The 16,954-nt window shown below is 39.7% G+C and overlaps 1 pseudogene; it reads right to left on the bottom strand.

Moving 5' to 3' along the window:
- Positions 1-15,051: 15,051 nt before the first annotated feature.
- On the bottom strand, positions 15,052-16,676 carry LOC134364445 (large ribosomal subunit protein eL18-like; annotated as a pseudogene).
- Positions 16,677-16,954: the final 278 nt, after the last annotated feature.

Genomic DNA, 16,954 nt, shown 5'->3' with positions numbered 1-16,954 from the left:
TGGATCTGCTGTCCTTGCTGTGTCTCAGTGTTCTCTTGGTGGGCCTATCTTCCCCACTGCCCATGCTCTAAACACTTCCCATTTGAGGGCCCTGAGCTGGTCCCTTGTGTTGACTCACCAGCCCTCTGATGGCTCCCCTTTTTCAGCTGTTCTGGCTTCTCACTCCTGCATGGGTCCACAGGAACCCTATTAGTGGTCTTGCTGACCTGGGAGCCACCAAGGCCCTTTTCTCCCCTGCTGCCTCCAAGTAACTCTATCTAAAGGGCACAGCTGTGGCTTCTGCTGGCTCCTGCTCCATGCGCTCCAGCATTAAAGCAGCTGCAGCCCAAACGCTGAGAGCAGTTTTTGCTTTCTGCTTGTGGTTTCTCCACCTTCATGAGTTCCGTAGGTCTTTCTCCTTCTCTTCACCTGAGCTCCAGAGGTCCCAGCTTGGCTGATATTACATTTTTATAGTTGTGAATTTGTTGATTTGTGGGAGAGAGTGATGCTGGGGACTGTCTATTCCGCCATCTTGACCAGAACTCTACATTTGATAAGGTTTATTGACTCTTCTCTTTGCTTGGATTTGGGTAATGTTCTTTCATTCACATCCCAAATGACACTCATGGCCAACTTGTTCTCTGGTCAATTTTAAGAGTCTCATGCTCTACCGACTGAGCTAGCCGGGCGCTTCTCTGGTCAATTTTAAAACTGAACCACTGCTTATGAAAACAAGTGGAGAGCTTTGATTTGACAAACTTGCTTTGCACAGCTCACTGTGTTTTAACACCTAGGCATTAATTAGGCACCTCTAATGATGCTGTTGAGCTAGGGCTGGGTCTGGAGCTCACAGACCCCTCAAGCCCATTCACATACCCTTTACCACGCAGGTCTATGAGCTAGGTAACTGGCAAAAAGGTCCTTGGAGCCTTGGTTGAAGAAGGAATATTCTTTATTTAGCACACACAACACTAAGAGTTAGGAGGTACAAAGGAGAAACTCAGAAACCCAACTGCTACTGGCAAAGTCCAAAGAAAAACAAACCGAGCAGCTGCCAGCAGAGTAAACATGCTCTATTGTTAGAGATCAGCTCTCTGCTGCCAGCCTGCTTCACAAACTGCAGAACACACTATATCTACAAAACTTAAAAGCTACATTGGCGCACATGTGGACCAACTCCACCCACACACAACTTGTTTATAAGAAATATGCTGCTCAACTCCCCAGCCAGACCTGAGCCAAGGAGCCTGACTAAATTATTCTATTTTCCCCACAGACACCCACAGCTAAACTTTTATGTGTTGGTATCCCAACAATTGTTCTTCCAGATCTGACTTTCTTTTATTACAGAGCCGTCAGAGAGAAGAGAGAGAATAATCAGCACTGGTGCATATCAAAGCATTCATTGACTCTATTCCTGGGTTATAGTTTTGTATACTGACTCTGTAACTTTATCTTAAATTGTGTTTTTCCTTTATCCTCTACCCCAGCAAACATAGATGTGCAGATCACATTTGGTTATTGCTGTGAGGTAGTAACATTAGACAGTGGTAAAGGAGAATTTTAAGATAAGAGGAAATATTTCTGCCAATTTTGAGGTGGCTCTTCAGGTAGGTTCCCGATGGCTCTTTATGTATAAAAGCTAGAAACCATTTTTATAGGTCCAAGTCTGGAAACTCAAGATGATGGTCAATGGAGTCACTATGACATTTTTGTCTATTTGACCCTCTTTAGGCCCATGAATGTTTCTGGAGGTGGATTGCATATACAAAAGAAGCAGTAACACAGTCGATGTGTTACCTTTTCACTATCTGGATTAAATGAGTAGTTGATTGACCGTTTCTTTCATGTTTCAATGAGCAATTCTCTCTGGGAATTCCAAGTTGAGTTAAGAATGTCACCTTACTTGGAAAATCTTACAGTCTCATAGGAGAGAGACTATATCAATACTTAGTCAATACTATATCAATACTGTATCAATATTTAGTACATGACTGTTATGAACCTCAGGTAAAAGAAATATACTGGAATTAATAAATATAAATAAATAATGACGGTGTACATGCTAAAGGGAAAGTATGTATGGGCTATAGAGAGCAAGGCAGAGAGGAGAGAAGTAGATTCTCGGATGGACCTTGTGGTTTGAATGTCCTCACAAGCTCGTGTTGGAGCTTAACACCCAGTATGGTGGTGGAAGGTGGAGTCTTTCAGAGGTGATTGGATTGCCAGGACTGTGCCCTCATGAATGCATTGATCCACTCATGTAGTAAAGGGTCGATGGTTGAATGGGTTGTCATGGTCGTGGTTCTGATGGCTTTATGAGGATAGCAAGTGAGATGCTTAGTTCTTGCGCATGTGATCTTCACCATGCGATGCCTGCATGGCACCCTGTGGAGTCCCACCCAGAAGAAGGCCCTTAACAGATGCTCCCCAAGGACAGTGGACTTCTCCACCTCTGAAACTGTAAGAAATCAATTTCATTTCTTTATACATTATCCAGTTTCAGTTATTCTGTTACAAGAAACAGAAAACAGACTAATACAATGGGAGAAGAGAGAAAGTTTAGAATTAAAAAAAAAAAATCTAAACTAATCTATGGAGGACAAGATGTTTGACTGGTAGCTAAGTTGGGGAAGATTGTTAAAAAGAGGTTGTTGTACATGCAAAGGTTGAACACTGCTGGTATGTTTGAAGATCAGCAAACAGGCTAGTGCATCTTTTATCCAGAGGACATAACTGGGAGTGGCTATAGATGAGGTTTAAGAGGCCATCAGTAACAAAATAATGAAGAGACCTGTTCATCATCCTGACTTGTTTGGGCTTTATGTGAATGAGTCACAGCAGACAAACGGCATTCCCAGGTTTGCATTTAGAATGCTCACTCAGAGAGAAGTGTGCATTGATAGTATCTCAAAAATATCTTCTTTCTTTTCACCACTCCTGAAGTAAAAATAATAAAGTGTGAGGACTTTCAAGATGGCGGTGGCTGCGGCTGCTGGCGCAGAGTAGCTGAGGTGGAAAAGGCGGCCACTGGGCCTCAGGCAGCCGGGAAACTTGTGGACCTTCCTCTTGCCATCTCTTAAGGGAGGACAGCAGCTGCTGGCCAGTCGTGGGGGCTGACCGCCACTTTGCCCCCAGCAGGAGAGGCTGCCTCATTTACAGGCAACAGCTTTGAAGTGTGGAGCAGGAAAAGAACTGTTTCTTATCTGCAAAAGCGAGTCTCGAAACAGGGAACACGGCGCCAGGGCTGCTGTGGATGCAAACAGGATCCTGGAGGCTGGGGCCGCACTGAAGGCGGCCAGCTGCCCTATTCAGGATTCGAGGTTTCAGGCCGGCATTAAAGAAGATTCCTGGGAGTGCCTGAGCCGCGCTGCGACTGAACAGCCTGAGGCAGCAGCGGCCGAGAACGGGAAAGGCGGCAAACCAGAGGCAGAGAGTGAGCGCCCGACCTGGCACAACCCTGTGAGTGACCCCTGGACCAGTCCTGTGGGTGGCAGACACCCACCCGACTCCCGCCTGCATCACCAGGCCACTCACCGCCCTGGGGCTCCCTCCATTTTCCCAGGTCTGGGCAGCTCCGCCCTGCTCGGCAGCCACTGAGCCCTCCCACTTGCTTGGCCCGGCGCAGGGCTTTCCAGAGCCTGCGGACCGGCCTCCCCTCCCACTCCCTCCGCGGTTCTCTGGCGGGTCGGTGGCGTGGGGCGTCCCTGGCCAGTGTTGGGAGGGCAAGGAAGTATGGGCGGGCCGATTGTCACTCCACCGCACCCTGGACTCCAGCCCCCGGTAAACTTCCTGTTACTGGGAGGCAGATACCATCTCTGCGGCCACCAGTTCGGAAAAAAGCCTAACCAATTTCTGGTTGGGAATAGTGTGGTAGGAGAGTTCCCAGGTCCGCTTGAACCTGCAGGAGAGCTGGCTGCAGGCGGGCGCTAGACTCGGTTTATACTGGGGGGATACAAAGGTGAACAAGTCCCGAGAAAGATCTACACAGTGCTACAAAGGCACCCAGAGCGACTGGTCGTCTGTGCCTAGCAGAAACCTGGTAGACTTCCTGGGTGAGGCAGTGCCGAGCAGGGTCTTGAAGGCCCAGCTGATAGACGAGGGTTGCAGAAGACACGCCCCAGCCCAGCACACTGCACACAGAGTGGGGAGACATGCGGCCAGGGAGGCAGAGACTCGACAGAAACCACACACCCTGTGGGGTCGCCACTGCATGATCTAACAGCCTGGGCCAGAGCACACGGAACAGGGAGAAGTCCTGCACAGGAAGTGAAAGCTCAACAGCGATCACATACCCTGTGGTACGTGATCCACCAGCCCAGCAGAGTCCAAGCTGACCAGAAAGGTGGCTCCCCGGAGAAGCCCAAGACCCGAGGCAACCACACACACAAGGCACTGGAGGCCAACTGAGCAGCCACGGAGGTAGCCATACGAAATTGGCAACCACAGCAACATCATAGTTATTCATTAGTCTCAAACCGGTGGACTGTGAAACCCCCTGCCACAATGAATAAACATCAAAAAAAAGATACCAGAAATACAAAAAATCAAGAAAGTACACCACCAAAAGTTAATAAATCTCAAACTCTAGATCCTATAGAACAAGAAGCCCTTGAAATGACTGACAAGGAATTTCGAGTGATAATTCTAAGGAAACTGAATGAGATACAAGAAAACACAGCTAGACATCATGATGAAATGAGGAAAAGTATACAGGATCTGAAAGAGGAAATGTACAAAGAAATCAATGTCCTGAAAAAAAATGTAGCAGAACTTGCTGAATTGAAGAAGTTATTCAGCAAAATAAAAAACACAACGGAGAGTTTAACCAGCAGGCTTGTTGAAGTTGAAGAGAGAACCTCTGAACTTGAAGATGGGCTGTTTGAAATAACACAAGCAGACAAAAAGAAAGAAAAAAGAATCAAGGACATGGAAGAAAATCTGAGAGAGATATCAGACAACCTTAAGCGATCAAATATCCAAGTCATGGGTATTCCAGAAGGGGAGGAAAATGGAGATTCCATTGAAAACATATTCAAAAAAATAGTGGCAGAAAACTTCCCAGGTATAGCAAAAGTCACAGATCTTCAGATCCAGGAAGCTCAACGATCTCCAAACGTATTCAACCCAAAAAGGCCTTCTCCAAGACATGTCATAGTCAAATTGGCAAAACTCAGAGACAAAGAGAGAATCTTAAAAGCTGCAAGAGAGAAGCGTCAAACCACCTATAAGGGAGCACCAATCAGGCTAACATCAGACTTTTCATCACAAACCCTAAAAGCTAGAAAGGAATGGGATGATATTTTCAAAATACTAAAAGACAAAGATTGCCAGCCAAGAATACTTTACCCTGCAAGGCTATCCTTCTGAAATGAAGGGCAAATAGTATATTTCTCAAACAAAAACTGCGGGAGTTCACTACCACACGACCACCCTTACAAGAAATCCTCAAAGGAGTACTGGGTTTCGTTCCTGAAAAATAACTACCACTGCACTAAAAACCCAAGAAAAATCAAAACCCACTAGTATAATAAAAATGGCATTCATGAAGAGAAAACAAGCAAACAAAAACGCTATCTACAACCTAAGGAACCAACAAACACAGAAACCAAACAGTAAATCAGAAGGCAAGGAACAAAAGACACCTAAGACAACCAAACAACCAACAAAATGCTAGGAATAAATCAAAACCTTTCAATAACAACTCTTAATGTAAAAGGCTTAAATTCCCCAATCAAAAGACACAGACTGGCTGACCGGATCAAAAAGGAGGACCCAACTATATGCTGCCTACAAGAGACCCACCTCACCCATAAAGATTCACACAGACTAAGAGTGAAAGGATGGAAAAAGATTTACCATGCAAACAGAAAAGAAAAACGAGCTGGAGTAGCCATTCTTATATCTGACATAATAGACTTTAAATTAAAAACCATGAAAAGAGACAATGAGGGACACTACTTAATGATAAAAGGACTGATCCATCAAGAAGACATAACAATCATAAATATGTACACACCCAATGTTGGAGCAGCCAGAATTATAAAACAAACTCTATTAGACCTAAAGAGGGAAATAGACACTAACACCATAATAGCAGGGGACCTGAACACCCCACTCTCAATATTAGACAGATCATCTAGGCAAAGAATCAGTAGAGAAACACAAGATCTAAACAAGACTCTAGACCAATTGGAATTGGCAGATATCTACAGAACATTCCACCCAACAACCTCAGAATATTCATTCTTCTCATCAGCACATGGATCATTCTCCAGGATAGATCACATATTAGGTCACAAATCAAGTCTAAATAAATTCAAAAAAATTGGAATTATCCCATGTATCTTCTCAGACCACAGTGGATTAAAACTAGAAATTAATAACAAACGAAACTCTGGAAACTATACAAACACATGGAAATTAAACAGCATTCTACTCAATGACATATGAGTCCAAGAAGAAATCAAGCAGGAAATCAAAAAATTTATTGAAACTAATGAAAACAATGATACATCATACCAAAACCTGTGGGATACTGCAAAAGCAGTATTGAGGGGGAAATTTATTGCATTAAACGCTCACTTCAGAAGAATGGAAAGATGGCAAGGGAACAACCTAACCCTTCACCTTAAAGAACTAGAAAAACAAGAACAATCCAAACCTAAAGTTAGCAGATGGAAAGAAATCATTAAGATCAGAGCAGAACTGAATGAAATTGAAAACCAAAAAACAATTCAAAAGATCAACAAATCAAAAAGTTGGTTTTTTGAAAAGATAAATAAAATTGACAAACCATTAGCATGGCTAACAAAAAAAAGAAGAGAGAAGACTCAAATAACAAAAATTAGAAATGAAAAAGGCGATATTACAACTGATTCGTCTGAAATACAAGGAATCATTCGAGACTACTATAAACAACTATACGCCAACAAATTTGAAAATCTGGAGTAAATGGATAAATTTCTGGACACACACAAGCTCCCAAAACTGAACCATGAAGATGTAGAAAATTTGAACAGACCAATACCAATAAAGGAGATTGAAGCTGTTATCAGAAGGCTCCCAACAAAGAAAAGCCCAGGACCAGATGGATTCACAGCAGAATTTTACCAAACATTCAAAGAGGAATTGACACCAATTCTTTACAAACTATTCCAAAAGATTGAAACGGACGCAAATTTCCCAAACTCATTCTATGAAGCAAACATCATCCTGATACCAAAACCAGGTAAAGATATAACCAAAAAAGAAAACTACAGGCCGATATCCTTGATGAATATAGATGCAAAAATCCTCACTAAAATACTAGCAAACAGAATACAGCAACACATACGAAAAATTATTCATCACGATCAAGTGGGATTCATCCCAGGGATGCAAGGTTGGTTCAACATACGCAAATCAATAAATGTGATACACCATATTAATAAACTCAAACACAAGGACCATATGATCATCTCTATAGATGCTGAAAAAGCATTTGATAAAGTTCAGCACTCATTCTTGACAAAGACCCTCTATAAGTTAGGTATACAGGGAAAGTATCTCAACATAATTAAAGCCATATATGACAAACCCACTGCCAATATCATCCTGAATGGGGAAAAGCTGAAAGCTTTTCCTTTAAGAACAGGAACTAGACAAGGATGCCCACTCTCACCACTCCTATTCAACATAGTGTTGGAAGTACTAGCCAGAGCAATCAGAGAAGAGAAGGAAATAAAGGGCATCCAGATTGGAAAAGATGAAGTCAAACTGTCCCTGTTTGCAGATGACATGATCCTATATATTGAACAGCCTAAAACCTCTACAAAAAAACTCTTGGAATTGATAAATGATTTCAGCACAGTAGCAGGATACAAAATCAACACACAAAAATCAGTAGCATTTCTTTTCTCCAATAGTGAACATGCAGAAAGAGAAATCAAGAAAGCCTGCCCATTTACAATAGCCACCAAAAAAATAAAATACTTAGGAATTGAGTTAACCAAGGAGGTGAAAAATCTCTATAATGAGAACTACAAACCACTGCTGAGAGAAATTAGAGAGGATACAAGAAGATGGAAAGATATTCCATGCTCTTGGATTGGAAGAATCAACATAGTGAAAATGTCCATACTACCCAAAGTCATATACAAATTCAATGCAATCCCCATCAAAATTCCAAAGACATTTTTCTCAGAAATGGAAAAAACTATCCAGACATTTATATGGAACAATAAAATACCACGCATAGCCAAAGCAATGCTGAGCAAAAAAAATAAAGCTGGAGGCATAACACTACCGGACTTTAAGCTATACTACAAAGCTATAATAACCAAAACAGTATGGTACTGGCATAAAAACAGACACACTGACCAATAGAATAGAATAGAGAATCCAGAAATCAACCCACACACTTACTGCCATCTGATCTTTGACAAAGGCACCAAGCCTATTCACTGGGGAAGGGACTGCCTCTTCAGCACATGATGCTGGGATAACTGGATATCCATATTCAGGAGAATGAAACTAGATCCATACCTCTCACCGTATACTAAAATCAACTCAAAATGGATTAAGGATTTAAATATACACCCTGAAGCAATAAAACTTCTTAAAGAAAACATAGGAGAAACACTTCAGGAAATAGGACCGGACACAGACTTCATGAACACGACCCCAAAAGCACGGGCAACCAAAGGAAAAATAAACAAATGGGATTATATCAAACTAAAAAGCTTCTGCACAGCAAAAGAAACAATTAACAGAGTTAAAAGACAACCAACAGAGTGGGAGAAAATATTTGCAAAATATACATCTGACAAAGGATTAATATCCAGAATATATAAGGAACTCAAACAACTTTACAAGAAGAAAACAAGCAACCCAATTAAAAAATGGGCAAAAGAGCTAAGTAGGCATTTCTCTAAGGAAGATATACAAATGGCCAACAGACATATGAAAAAATGCTCAACATCACTCAGCATCCGGGAAATGCAAATCAAAACCACACTGAGATACCACCTAACCCCAGTTAGGATGGCTAAAATCCAAAAGACTATGAATGATAAATGCTGGCGAGGTTGCGGAGAAAAAGGAACTCTCATACATTGTTGGTGGGACTGCAAAACGGTGCAGCCTCTATGGAAAATGGTATGGAGGTTCCTCAAACAATTGCAGATAGATCTACCATACGACCCAGCTATCCCACTGTTGGGAATATACCCAGAGGAATGGAAATCATCAAGTCGAAGGTATACCTGTTCCCCAATGTTTATCGCAGCACTCTTTACAATAGCCAAGAGTTGGAACCAGCCCAAATGTCCATCATCAGATGAGTGGATACGGAAAATGTGGTACATCTACACAATGGAATACTACTCAGCTATAAAAACGAATGAAATACTGCCATTTGCAACAACATGGATGGACCTTGAGAGAATTATATTAAGTGAGACAAGTCAGGCACAGAAAGAGAAATACCACATGTTCTCACTTATTGGTGGGAGCTAAAAATTAATATATAAATTCACACAAACACACACACACACACACACACAAAACCGGGGGGGGGGGAGAAGATATAACAACCACAATTACTTGAAGTTGATACGACAAGCAAACAGAAAGGACATTGTTGGGGGGAGGGGGGAGGGAGAAGGGAGGGAGGTTTTGGTGATGGGGAGCAATAATCAGCCACAATGTATATCGAGAAAATAAAATTTAAATAAATAAATAAATAAATAAAATAATAATAATAATAATGTGTGGAGGCTCAATTGGCTGGAAAATCATCTGTCAACAGGATCATATTAATATTCCTATATTACACATGGGAAAACTGAGACTTATGAAGGCTACATGCATTTATACAGAAAGCAGGAGAATCAGGCGTCTCTAATCCCAAAGTCTGTGTATCTTTTACTAGACCGTAGTGCCTCCCCGATGTTATATTTCTATCCTTGGAATCACCATACCACTTTGAACTTTCTTATAGTGTTTATTTTATTCTACCTTGAGTTACTTAAAACTCATTTTATACCTCTTTCTAAGCTGCACATTATGGGGGAATGTTTCCATATTTTAAAATTATCAGTCAATTTTAAAAAGCGAAATAATTATTTATGTGGTAGCACATTCTCTTATACTAATAGGTGCTTGACACATACCTATTAAATAAATAAATATATATATTTTTAAAGTAAATATAAATACCATTACCCATTAGCTGAGCAACTCATCCTTCTACTGCTTGTATTTGTAAAAATCTTCTTAGGTAGAAAGGGATAGGTTTTAAAACCTTGTATTGGTTAAAGGATCACTAAGAAAGTCTTCTTTGCTTTGAGGCTACCAATTTGTCACATGCTATGGGCGCTTTAGTTGTCAGGATGCTTAAGAATAAATCCTCTACTTAGATTCATTTAATTCTTTATCAGTTGCTTGAGTTCCGGAGAACAGAGCAATTTCCTGTGTTCAAATTTATCAGCGAAGTAATTTTTGTCAAGAATCTGGAGGAGATACTGTGCATTAGAATCACAGCTGATTATTTAATTCCAGAAAGACATGCTCACTGGTAACTTCACATTTCATTTAGTATAAGACATTGCAACACAATTTTTAAATGTTTTTGCATAAACTAAATTTTTAAAAATGCTACACTTCAATTTATTTTTATAACATAATATATTTACTTTTGATGACAAGGATTCACAGATATTTATTTATTTTTTCCTTTCACAGATACTTACTGTGTGCCTATTCTGTGGTAGGCTCTGTGCTAAGTGAACAGAAATATATGTATCTGTTGCCTTCATGAAGCTTAAGTTTGGGACAAGTTCACAATCTAGTGAGGGAAGGGCCTTGGATAAGATGACAAGAGAATTAAAAACACACAATAAGCACAAATCAACAGGCAGCATGGCCTTATAAATGAAAGCTTCCTTAGTGGTTTAGCAAGACATGATTCGAAAGATTGGCCAACTTATCATTATTCCAGCAAGAGTTTTTGGAGCATTTTAAAAATGAAGAGTGCACCAGTGCACCATGAAAACTAACCATTGAAGACGATGGAATAGAGTAGGGTCCAACACCTGGTGAAATAAATCAAGCATAGGAAAAGTTGAAGGAACACCAATACATCAGCAGCAAATAAGGAAAAGTGCTCAGCAAACCACACTCTTGTAAAAAAAAAAAAAAAAGGCCTGACAAAAGAAAACTAAGGGTCTGGCACTTCTTATACTAGCTTCCTAAATTCCAGAAACAGTATAGAAAGGTTAAATACTCAATTTTTTCATTTAGAGTTTTAGTTTAGAGGAAGGATAAGACATAAGGTAGGGAAAGGGGTAAATAGGCAGACTTGTTGAAAAATGAGAAATCTTCAGAATAGATCCACCCTACCTTCTACCACCAGACTGCAACCGAGGCCACCTGTCCTGTCATAGGAGAATGACCCCAGCACAAGTGAATGGGATACACTCTTTACTGCCTGGAATGGGCCCTGGCACAGGATGTTCAGACTTCAGAAAAAGACTAGAGCAAGTGTCCTGATAAATATACAGACATGTTATCACACACACATGCAAATAAATGAAACTCAACATAAAAAAATTAGTTTAAAATGATCGAAGCTTAAAGAAAGTGTAATGTAACCTGTGATACATGGTAGAGAAACAGTTTGCCTGTTTAAGTACATTAGACTAAAAAAAAAAAAAAACTTAATAAGAATTCAATAAAATACATTCTAAGATACTAGATTACTTAAAAAGGGATTTATAAACCATAAAAAAATTGAAAAGACCATAAATTGTTAAAAATACAATAAATATTTTAGGAATATCTAGGAACTAGAATAAATAGCCAAAAACCTCATCGATGTCATAATGTTGAAATTTGAAATAATGGCAATGAAGAAAAAAGAAAGATTCATGCAATTACAGAGATGATAGTTTCAGAAGACAAAAACAGTACAGTCTGAGAATACTTGGCATCCTTAACATAAATGTGGTAGAAAAAAAAATCTTTTCTGGATACAATACAGGCTATTAGAACCAAGGAGAAATTAATCCTTAGGCAGAAAGGACACATTTCCTTCTGTGTTAGAAAAAGAAACACTTATAAAATAATTGTCATTAGAGCATATTCTGGTTAAGTTTTTGAACATCAATTAAAGAAAGAATAGTTTAGGTATCAGTACAAATATAGCACGTCACTCACAAGAAGTACGCTATCTTGCTAGCTTTGCAAATCCCCCTACAACTTTCAGTGACAGAGGACATTAGATTACTGTCTATAAAGCTCAATAGAGAATAAAGTCTGATCAAGAATATTCTAATCGGGCAAAGTTTTATCTCATAAGGAAGGCAAAATTAAATATTAGCTTTTCCAAATTCAAATATATATATGTGTGTATATATAAATATACTTCTTATGTGTATATATAAATATATATATTAAAAGATGTGTGTATTATGTACACATAGACACACACACACACACACACACACACATATACTTCTTGATGCTTATATCCAGTCAAACAAAAAATCAACATAAAAAAGTTAGAAGTAGAGGAGAAACAGTGAAAATTTTACTAGTAAGCATTAATTCTATTTAAATATATAACTAAGACTATTTTGGCTTAAAAATAAAATATGAAATGAGAAACTCTAATAAGTTAAAAATAATTACAATTAAAATGGGAGAGAGAAGGAAGAGGTGGGAGGAAGTAATAGTGCCAATTATTATTATTATTTTTCTCTAGAATGAAATCAATTGATAATACTTAAAAACAAATCGATGATAGTTAAAATAGACAGGTAGATATAAAGCTATAGATAAAGATGTAAATATTGTAGTAGGAAGAATTCTAAAATGACCCCTTAAAGTGGACTGAATTATATCCCCCAAAACTCACTGAAGCTTGAATTGTGTCCCCCACGTTTTATGTATTAAAAACTTGGTCCCCACTGAAACTGTTGAGCGTGGGAAATCCTATTCTGGATATTAAAAAGTGGGGCCTTGAAGACATGATTAGATTGTAGGACTATGCCACAGTGAATGGATTAAAATTGGTGGTCATGAGAGTGGTTCTGAGGGCTTTAAAAAGAGAGTGAGTGAGGTTAGTCTCTCTCTCTCTCTGCCCCACCATTTTTGCATGTGATACCCTGCCGTCACTGTCGCCACCAACAAGGCCTTCATCAGCTGTGTTCCCCGGACTGTGGACTTCCCAGCCTCAGAAACTGTAAGCAATAAATTTTGTTTTCTTTATAAATCATCCTGTTCTGTAGTATTTTGTTAAAAGCAACAGAAACGGACTAATATAACCCTACTATCCCAATCCCATATGTGTAAGCCCCTATAGACTCCCCTACTCTTGAATGTGCATATAATGAGATTTCACTGCTGTGATTAGCTTGCATGGTAAAGATGAAGGGGTGTTATGGATATAATCCTTTTTCTCTTTTAAAATGTTTATATGTGATTTTGTGTCTTCTTTGCATTACTAAAAATGAATTCATATTCATTGTTATAGTTGTTACTGGTGGGTATAGTGATTCTCAAATTTGGACCAAAATCAAAGGTTATCTTTTAATTTTTACCTCCTCTGTATATTTGCACAGCCAAGCTTCAAATATACTGAGAGAAGAGTAAAATAGATACTTTGGAAGTTGGTATCCCCTTTAGTATTCAGTGACCTGGAGACAGATAGATGAATGTGAGGGTCCTAGAGTCTTCTGGAGCTGATGTCAGTGAGATCCCAATTTAGACATCCTGAGATTTTTAGTTAGGAGAGTCTGGAGGAATTGCCCTGACTTAGAGAACTGCTGGTGGGAAAAAGAAACCAAGGTTCTTAATGAGAAGCTCACAAGGAGGAAGGCATTCAGAGCTGGTCCTCCAAGATCTACACAAATGTCTAAGCATTGATGGCTAGTGTCAGCATAGTATACGGCTGTGCTAGAAAATATTGATTTCTGCACAGCCTGCATCTAAGACTGGAAGGACTTCTGGAAAGTCCATCGTGGCTGAGAGGATGCCTAGAAAAAAAAAAGAAAGATGGCCATTACAGTGTGAACCAAGAGATCTGTCATTTGGGAACACTGCCTGAGCTCCCTTACAACTCCAGGGAATAGATCAGCAGGGGTAACCCTGAGAGTATCAACTAAAGCAAAGGCACTAGCAAACATCTGATTTTGTAGATCTCTCTCTCTCTCTCTCTGGGTCTTCATACAGCATTTGGAGTTAGAAATAATTCTTTTTAGGCAGAAAAAGCATTGCCATTTTTGGACAATTTGAGGTGCCAAAAACAACCTAAGAGAAAAGACAGATAAATACATAGGTAGATAGATAGATGCATACATAAGTATATACATAACACTACCGTTTAATTCTTACAGCAATAGGGGGCTCATCAAGGGGAAAAGTATAAATTTTCTGCCAGACAGGAAGTTCAATTGAGTAATTAATAAAATTATATATGTGACAGTATTCATATCTTAAGCTTGTGAATTTGCTCTTATTGGTTACTTAAAAAATTCTAGAATGACTCATCAGTCTGTTAACTCTAATCTTCACCTTCACCATGCTAAACTTCATAGAACTGTACCGCACAAAGAGGGGGAACCCTACTGTAAAATTAAGTTAATAATAATTTATCAATATTGATTTGTAATTGTAACACAGGTACCACACTCATGTAACATGTGTGGGGGGGAAAATATGGGATCTATCTATACATTTTTGCTCCATTTCTCTGTAATACTAAAATGACTATAAAAATAAGAAAGAAAGAAAGAAAAGCTTAAATATGCATATAAAAGAAAAACAGTAGGAAGGAAGTACCCCCCCCCCAGACCTCAGACCTCAACCTCCATCCTGGTTGTTTTTTGGCTGATGAATGTGTATTTTCTTTTTGATATTGAAATTTCCAAATTGTTTGGAATAAATGTGTGTTAATTTTTTTCTACAACATTATCTTAAAAATAAATAACATTCAGAAGTGGTGCACCATCATTTCTTTCTTATTGGGTACTTCAAAAAGTTCATAGAAGGATTCATACTATTTTTTTTTTTTCAGCCTCCAGAATCTTTTTAATAACAGGGCAGGATCCAGGTTTGGTTTTTGCAGCCACAACTGGCCCGTCGGCCTCTGGCATGCTCGAACTTCCGTCCCTTGGAACGTACATAGGATTTGGGGTGACTGTGCAGGGTTCCCGGGGTCTTGCCAAAGTGCCAGGACACTGCTCAGCCCTTGTGAGGACCAAAGAGCAGGACAGTGCCACAGCCCTTAGGGGAATCCAGAGTCAGCTTGTGGAAGGTGAGGATTTTTTTTTTTTAATTTAATTTTATTGTGTCAATATACAATGTGGTTGATTATTGTGGCCCATTATCCAAACCTCCCTCCCCCCTCCCTCTCCCTCCTCCCTCCCAACAACCTCCTTTCTGTTTGCTTGTCTATCTACTTCAAAGAATTGTAATAGTTGTGTCTTCTTCCATCCCCCACCCCACCCCCGGTTATTTGTGTATTATTTATTTATTTTCAGCTCCCCCAAATAAGTGAGAACATGTGATATTTCTCTTTCTGTTCCTGACTTGTTTCACTTAATATAATTCTCTCGAGGTCCATCTACGTTGTTGCAAATGGCAGCATTTCATTCTTTTTTTATAGCAGAGTAATATTCCATTGTGTAGATATACCACATTTTCTGTATCCACTCATCTGATGATGGACATTTGGGCGGGTTCCAGCTCTTAGCTATTGTAACCCAAAAGCACGGGCAAACAAAGGAAATATAAACAAGTGGGATTATATCAAACTAAAAAGCTTCTGCACAGCAAAAGAAACAATTAACAAAGTGAAAAGACAACCAATAGAGTGGGAGAAAATATTTGCAAAATATACATCTGACAAAGGATTAATATCCAGAAGATACAAGGAACTCAAACAACTTTACAACAAAAAAACAAGCAACCCAATTAAAAAACGGGCAAAAGACTAAGTAGGCATTTCTCAAAGGAAGATATAGGAATGGCCAACAGACACATGAAAAAATGCTGAACATCACTCAGCATTCGGGAAATGCAAATCAAAACCACACTGAGATACCATTTCACCCCAGTTAGGATGGCTAATATCCAAAAGACTGAGAGTGATAAATGCTGGCGAGGTTGCGGAGAAAAAGGAACTCTCATATGTTGTTAGTGGGACTGCAAAATGGTGCAGCCTCTATGGAAAATGGTATGGAGGTTCCTCAAACAATTGCAGGTAGATCTACCATACGACCCAGCTATCCCACTGCTGGGAATATACCCAGAGGAATGGAAATCATCAAGTAGAAGGTATATCTGTTCCCCAATGTTCATCGAAGGTAAGGATTTTTGCCCCAGGCCTTGAAGATGCAGCTGCAGCCCAGCTGGTCATGCACAGTGCACACACCTTCAGTCTGGGCACCTCTTGAACCTGCACATCATCTGTTACGGTCCCCACAACCAGAGCCGTTTTGTTTTCCCACCCAAGAAGCTTCATCTTCAGATCATCCGGGACAGGGACAGAGGCAGCTGGTTGGTGAGACTCATAAACAACCTCTTCAGCACAACTTGGTTGAAGGTGGAGTTGGTTCCTCTGGGCAGAACCCTGTACGGCTTGACCAACTGCCTTAGGTAGATGTCCTGGCTCTGGGCTCCTTGAGCTGAATCTTTCTGTCCTTGACTCCCATGATGGTGCCTCCTGCTCAGCCAGGTCTGGAAAGCAATACTATCTTGTAATTCTATTTTCCCATGAACTTTTTAAAGTACCCTTATATCTGCAACTTATTTTTACCTTATATATCCCTTTAAGGAATTTTATTTGCTAGCTTCTTTGCAAGTAAGGCCCCTCTGGTAACTGATCGAGTTTCCTTACCAATTTTTTTCTGGTACTTTAAGCTTTAGCAATACAGAATTTCTTGCATTTCTCTAAAGTCATTTTACTCACCTGTGTGCAGTTTCTTTTTTT

This window comes from Cynocephalus volans, chromosome 16 (assembly GCF_027409185.1).
Source record: "Cynocephalus volans isolate mCynVol1 chromosome 16, mCynVol1.pri, whole genome shotgun sequence".
In the NCBI taxonomy this organism is placed as follows: Eukaryota; Metazoa; Chordata; class Mammalia; order Dermoptera; family Cynocephalidae; genus Cynocephalus; species Cynocephalus volans.
Note: the sequence above shows the minus strand (reverse complement) of the source record. Positions and strands in the feature narration are given on the sequence as shown.